General features: G+C 44.1%; 2 pseudogenes; both read right to left on the reverse strand.

The window, feature by feature from the left end:
• Window positions 1–4,757: 4,757 nt before the first annotated feature.
• LOC112865857 (small nuclear ribonucleoprotein-associated protein N pseudogene) lies at window positions 4,758–5,485 on the reverse strand (annotated as a pseudogene).
• Window positions 5,486–5,691: 206 nt separating this feature from the next.
• On the reverse strand, window positions 5,692–5,917 carry LOC112865858 (SNRPN upstream reading frame protein pseudogene; annotated as a pseudogene).
• Window positions 5,918–6,861: the final 944 nt, after the last annotated feature.

Raw genomic sequence — 6,861 nt, forward strand, 5'->3', positions numbered from 1 at the left:
TCCCCACCCTGAGATCAAGAGTCGGATGGTACACCCACCGAGCCAGCCAGGCACCCTGCCACCTTGTCATCACTTTTTTTTTTTTTTTTTTTTTTTTGAGAGAGAGAGCAAAAGGGGGAGGGGCAGAGAGAGGGGAACAGAGGATCAGAAGCAGGCTCTGCACCGCTCAGCAGTGAGCAGTGGGGCTCAAATTCATGAACCGTGAGATCATGACCTGAGCTAAAGTCAATGCTCAACTGACTGAGCCACCCAGGTGCTCCCCCCACAACCCGTCATCATTTTTTAAGTAGTGTGATTAATGGCAGGTGAATAATACATTGATCATCAGTAACCCATTAAGGCTTTAATAAACAAAAGAAACGTGAATGTAAGGGGAGAGGAGACCACCCCACCCCCACCCCTTGCAAAAGAACTGGCTTTCCCGTGCTATGATTAAATAGCGCCTGACCAGGACTTAAGAACCCTGGTTTCCGTTGTTTGTCTTTTCAACCAGAGCACAGGGCTCAGTTTGCAACATCGGTGAGGATAACATCTGTCATACCTGTTTCAAAGAGTCTGTTTAAGAAGAAACAAGTGATGCAATGTAGAGCCGTTCTACAAGCTCTGTCTGGCAGAAAGGTTGCTACTAATATAATTCCAAAGAGCTTCATTTTGCTTACGTGGAAGGCAAATCTTCTTTTCTCTCAAGTGTCCTCAACCTCAGGGCCATTTTACATCCTTGCGGAACTGGGGGACTGAAAAGTGAACTTAGGGGTTGAAGACATTGAGTCCCCTGAAGCAGCTGCTGACTGGTTCTGTTGTAGAGGTGGATCTGGCTCCTACCATCTCCCAAAACGAGTACCAGTGCCCCCGATCGCAGAATGCAAAACTCAGATTGTTGTCTCTGTAGATCCAAACCAGATAGCCAGAATGTATTCCTCTTGTTTAAGTCCGGCTCTTTCTGCAGCAGCTCTGCCTGTACTTCCTTTATTCTGCCTGCAGACGACCCAACCGTGCTCCCCCTTCCTCCTCACACTCCTTAAAAGTCTCACTGAGGGGTCAGGGGGACAGACTGGGATGGGACTCCAAGGGTTCACAAGCTCATCCTCCACAGACCTCATACAAAACAATATTCAAAAAACTATTGGCAGACTTGGTCTCTGTGTCCAAGAACTTGTAATCAATCTGGTTGACTTCGATTGCCGTCAAAATTCTTAACTTTCATTCCTTAGCATGAATCCCTTTCTGTCTCGTGGGGAGAGCTAATAAAATCAGGGTCACCAAGGGACTAATGGGATTACCCCGCACAGATAAACAATTTGCATTTTATCAGGTTTCCCTGTTGGTTTGTTCTTCAAAGTGCAAACCAATTTATAAAATACCCTTAGGCAAACATAATTAAGAAAACAAATCTTTGGGGGGAAATAACAAAAATGACACACCAATTGATATGCCAGTAATATACCCAGTGAATAAGGAAGAGAGATTGAGAAGTTCATACGCATATGTTATCTTCTGCACTCAAAGATGTGGGAGGAATAAAGCTAAATTGGCCCCAAATTTATGCCATACCCCCAAGTCAGAAATTTCAGTTAGAACTTTTTCTTCTCTTTTCATACTGTTTACTTGTAATATACAGAAAATCACCCACATAATAAGAAGTAACAACATCTGTTAATCCTACCATTTTTTAAGTATATAAAGATGTGAAATGTTCCCTCTACTCTTTGAATCCACCATATTTTTTTAAAAATGTTTATTTATTTATTTTGAGAGAGAGAGAAAGCATGAGCGGGGGAGAGAGAGAGAGAATCTCAAGCAGGTTTCAAGCTATAAGCACAGAGCCCAACATGGGGCTCCATCTCAAGAAACTGCAAGGTCATGACCCTAGCAGAAACCAAGAGTCAGACATTTAACCAACTGAGCCACCCAGGAGCCCCTTAATCCACCATATTTAAAATTGCAAACTTCCCTTCTTTCTCCCTTCTCTGCTTTACCTTCCCCCATAGTATATATCACCATCTGTAATACTGTATATTTTATTTCTTTACCATCATTCTCCCTGTATAGAATGTAAAGTGCATGAGGACAGGGATTTTGTCCATTTTAGCATTGCTGTATCCACAGTGCCTAAAACAGTGCTTAACATGTAGTAAGTTCTCAATACACATTTGCTGAATGAATAAATAAGCTGAATGAAGGAGGGAATTTCACACTTTGGAGGAAACCACTGTTGACATTTGGGTTCCTACCTTCCAGACTTTTTAATGTTTATGCAGATGTAATTGTATATGCATACATATATATGCACATGTGCATACTTTTTAATTTTTGCATAAATGAGATCATAATGTATATGTTATTCTACAATGTGCTTTTTTCACTTAACATCTTTCAAGGTGAGTTCATAATGAGTTACTTCATTCTTTATAAAGGTTCAGTAGGAGTCCATTAAATGAGTGTCTCCTTCCCCTACTGATAATCGTTTATTTTTGTTTCCAAAGTGTTTGTGTTGGACACATGCTGAAATACAGTTACATTTGTTGGATAGGATCCTAGAAGTGACATTGCCCAAAGAGTTTACATTTTTTACATTTTAATAGAAATTGCCAAATTTCTCTCTAAAATAGAATAATTTTAATCCAACCAACACTTTCACCAACACCAAATATTTCCAATGTGAGGCAAAAAAAAAAAAAAAAAAAAAAAAGGTGATGGTATCTAAATATTGCTGTGACTGCATTCTTTCACTGTTAATGAAGTTGAACTTTTTTCCACGTGTTCACCGGCCATTGAATTTCTTCTCTTAGTTATCTATTCACATTCTTTGTTCATTTTTCTACTAGGTTGACTGGGGGATTTATTGACTTGTAGAAACTCTTTGTGTATTATAGACATTAAGCCTTTGTTTCTTTATTATGTGACAAATGTTGTTTCCTAGTCTGTAACTTATGTTTTAACTTTATAAATGTTATTTTTAATTTTGTAAATGGTGTAGTGATAACACTAATAGCTAGGCTTTATTAAGCATATACAATATACCAGATGCCATTCTAAGTGCTTTATGTGAATTATCTCATTGAAATCTCACACTATAGGGGTGCCTGGGTGGCTCAGCCGGTTGAGCGGCCGACTTTGGCTCAGGTCATGATCTCACGGTCCGTGAGTTCAAGCCCCGCGTCGGGCTCTGTGCTGACCGCTCGGAGCCTGGAGCCTGTTTCGGATTCTGTGTCTCCCTCTCTCTGACCCTCCCCCGTTCACGCTCTGTCTCTCTCTGTCTCAAAAATAAATAAAAATGTTTAAAAAAAAAATTTAAAAAAATAAATAAATAAATCTCACACTGTAAGGGCCCTTGGCTGGCTCAGTCAGCAGAGCAAGTGACTCTTGATTCCAGGGTTGTGAGTTCAAGCCCCATGTTAGGTATGGAGAATACTTAAAAATAAAATATTTTATTACCTTTTAATGTTTATTCATTTTAAGAGAGAGACGGACAGAGTACAAGTGGGGAGGGGCAGAGAGAGGGAGACACAGAATCCAAAGCAGGCTCCAGGCTCTGAGCTGTCCGCACCGTGAGATCATGACTTGAGCCAAAGTCAAACGCTCAACCAACTGAGCCACCCAGGGGCCCTTAAAAATAAAATATCTTAAAATAAATAAATAAATAAATCTTACATCACAAGGAATATACTACTGCTATCCCCATTTTACAAATGAGAAAACTGACGACTAGAAAGGATAAGTAACTAACCTGGAGTCTCCCAGTTTCTAAGCGGAAGAACCACACTTGAAATACCACAAGTCTGACTCTGTAGAAGATTTAAAACTTTAAGCAGTCAAGGGTCGCCTGGGCGGTTCAGTCAGCGAAGCATCTGACTTCAGCTCGAGCCATGATCTCGTGGTTCGTGAGTTCAAGCCCCACGTTGGGCTCTGTACTGACAGTGCAGAGCCTGGCCCCTGCTTCAGGTTCTGTGTCTCCCTCTCCCTCTTCCCCTCTACTACTAGTTCTCATTGTCTCCCTCTCTCTCTCTTTCAAAAATAAACACGAAAAAAACAAATTTAAGTAGCCAAGCCTGCCCATTAAAATAAAACAAAACTGAGTTTTGTTACACCTTTGCTAACATAAAATTATTAAATACTCCTCTATTTTTTTCTGTAGTTTTATTTTTCATGTTAAGCCATTTGATCTATCTGAAGTTTATTTTTACATGAGATAGAGATTTAGTTTTCTTTCCTTCTAAATGGATAGCCAATTGTCCCCCAAACAGTTATTGAATAACAGATCTATCTCCTTTTGAGATGAATGTCATCTTTATCATATACAGAATTCCCACACATGCATTGATCTCCTGATTTTTAAATGATTTTTATTTACTTATTTTTTAATAGTTGTTTATTTTTGATAGTGGGGGAGGGGGAGGGAGAGGGGGCAGAGGATCTGAAGCAGGCTCGGCGCTGACAGCAGTGAGTCTGAGGTGGGTTCGAATTCACAAACAGGGAGATCGTGGTTTGAGCTGAAGTCAAACACTCAACCTAACCGACTGAGGCATTCAGATGCCCCTAAATTGACTTTTCTTTTCAAACATGCGTCCAATGACCCTGTTGGTTAGGATTCCCTGTTCATATCATATAATCTGCAAACAAACATTCCTTTGCTTTCCTATATGTTTTTAAATTGCTCTGTGATTTTATTAACCAATATTAATGCAGCAACAAGGGAACGAAAGCTCCCAAAACACTGTACACTGTTTCACAAGACGAACTGCAGGGAGAAAAGTGACTTAAGAAGGGTCAACGGCATCCCAGGATCTTGGCGGATACATTCCTCGGGGGGGGGGTGCACCTCTAATTTCTGGTAGAGGGGGGTCTCCTTCCTGGACAAGGCATGCCTGTTGGCAACCTTCAAGCGGGGGAGAGACCCAACCGGTGGGCCCACAGGTGGCGTCACACCAGGAGGAGGAGCCTCAATACGTGGAGGGGGTGGTGTTCAGCCCACACGCGTGGGTGGGATCCCTCATCTTGGTGGGCATGGAGTTGAGGCTCCAGCAATGCTGGCAGCAGCAGCAACTGTAGAAGCTGCCACAGCGCCTCTTCCCTGTGGGGCCATTTCCTGTTGGGATGGCCCCCAACCCCTCAGACAGCACCTGCTAATCCAGCAGGAGCCCCGGGGAATTGGAACACCAGCTGGCACTCTTCTGCCCGCTGCCCTGCCAGCCCCAGGGCCTCCTGCAAGTCCAGCAAGTGGTACCCGAGCAGGGCCAGTATCTTCGGGTCTTTCCCCAGTCATGGAAACCAAGTTCTCCCCCTGGAGCAAAACTGGACCCCAAACCCGCTTGTCTTCATGGTCTGGCTGCCTCACATTCCTTGGCTTGATCTTCCCGAATTCATCACAATCACAGAGGATCAAGTTCATATGCTCGTCAAAAGCCTTACAGGTGCCAGTGAGGATTTGGCCACCTTGCAGGATACGTCTCGTTCCGTAGTCAATGTGCTGCAGCATCTTGCTGCTCTTCCCCTCAGTCGTGGCTGCTGTTCCACCAAATCCAATGTCTGTGGTAGCGTTTCAGGATCCTTAAGACCTAAAGGAAGGCTACGGATCAAGGTGTGATGCAGGTCCTCTTACAAACAACGCAAGCTTGGGGCGGAAGCTTCAAACAGTAGATGGAGCCTGGCTTTTCACTTGGAAATCAGCTCCCTGGATTTTCCAGCACTGGTTTAACCACCTCTTGGTGTCTCGGCTAAGAATGCCAGTCTCGGTTCCCCCTGGAAAACCATCACAGGGACTTGCTGCTGCTGAGATCGCCTTGGACACAGCTGACTCTTGGTTGCTCAGTAAGGCTGTCCTTCTACGTTCGACTTGGACTTCCAAGTCGGGTACCTGCTGTTCTGCAGTCCATCCCAGGTGTAAGCTGTCCCTGGCACACTCGATCAAACAGACCATCAGGCGTCTCCGGGGACTGCTGCACCCTGCCTGCTTTCTAATATTTACAGAATGTGTTTCATTTTCTCATCTTATTCAATTAGCTAGGCTGATCTAAAACTATGTGGGAGAAGAATAGTGATAGGGACCTTCCCTTTGCTACACCTGCCTTTGACGCGGATAGTTTCAGCCCGTCCCTCTCATGTTTTCTACGATTTTCTGTCATCGTGTTTAAGAAGTTCCACCTTCGCTTTTATCAGAACTACTGAATTTTAACAACAGCTTTCCACACTTGTTAAATAATATGTTGATGTAATCACATAGCTTTTCTCCATGAAGCTATCAGGGCTATGAAGATTTTTGTTTTCGGCTCTGACCAGTCAGTATACAGACACCCCTTGGAGCGGTAACACTTGGAAGCTGACAGTGGCCATTTACCCTGAGTCTGACTGACAGCACAGAAATGAGGAGGATCTTGGGGATTCACAGCCTCTGGGGTGGAGGTGAGGGCAGGTAGAGTATGAAAGGCACAACAAGATTCAGGTGAGAGAAGACCACAGACTGCAGGCTCCAGTGGGGACAAAGTGCCCCTGGGCTTTCCCCTTTGGACCTTGTTTATGCAGCTGGCTGCCTAGAATATCCGTCTGCCCCCCTTCCTCTTTCTCCCGCAATATCTGCCTGTGGAAATCCCACCCGTTCTTTACAGTGCGAATCAAACTCCACCTCCTCCCACTGAGTCACCCAGATCCCCCAGAGGTACCCCCCAAATCCCTATTCATTAATGCCACATCAGTTTGTATGGTGCACGTGCATTTTATTTCTCTGTGTAGCCCCAGTGCCTGGAAGAACGTCTGGCATGCAGTGGGCGCTCAATAAATTCAGAATGAAGGACTGACGGACTGCGAAGTCTGCCGCCGCTCTCGCTCTCTCGAGATGGCCCGGCCCGCCTTGCCAGGGTCCTGCAG

This window comes from Puma concolor, chromosome D1 (genome assembly GCF_028749965.1).
Source record: "Puma concolor isolate L17-30 chromosome D1, mPumCon1.1.hap2, whole genome shotgun sequence".
NCBI classification, from domain to species: domain Eukaryota; kingdom Metazoa; phylum Chordata; class Mammalia; order Carnivora; family Felidae; genus Puma; species Puma concolor.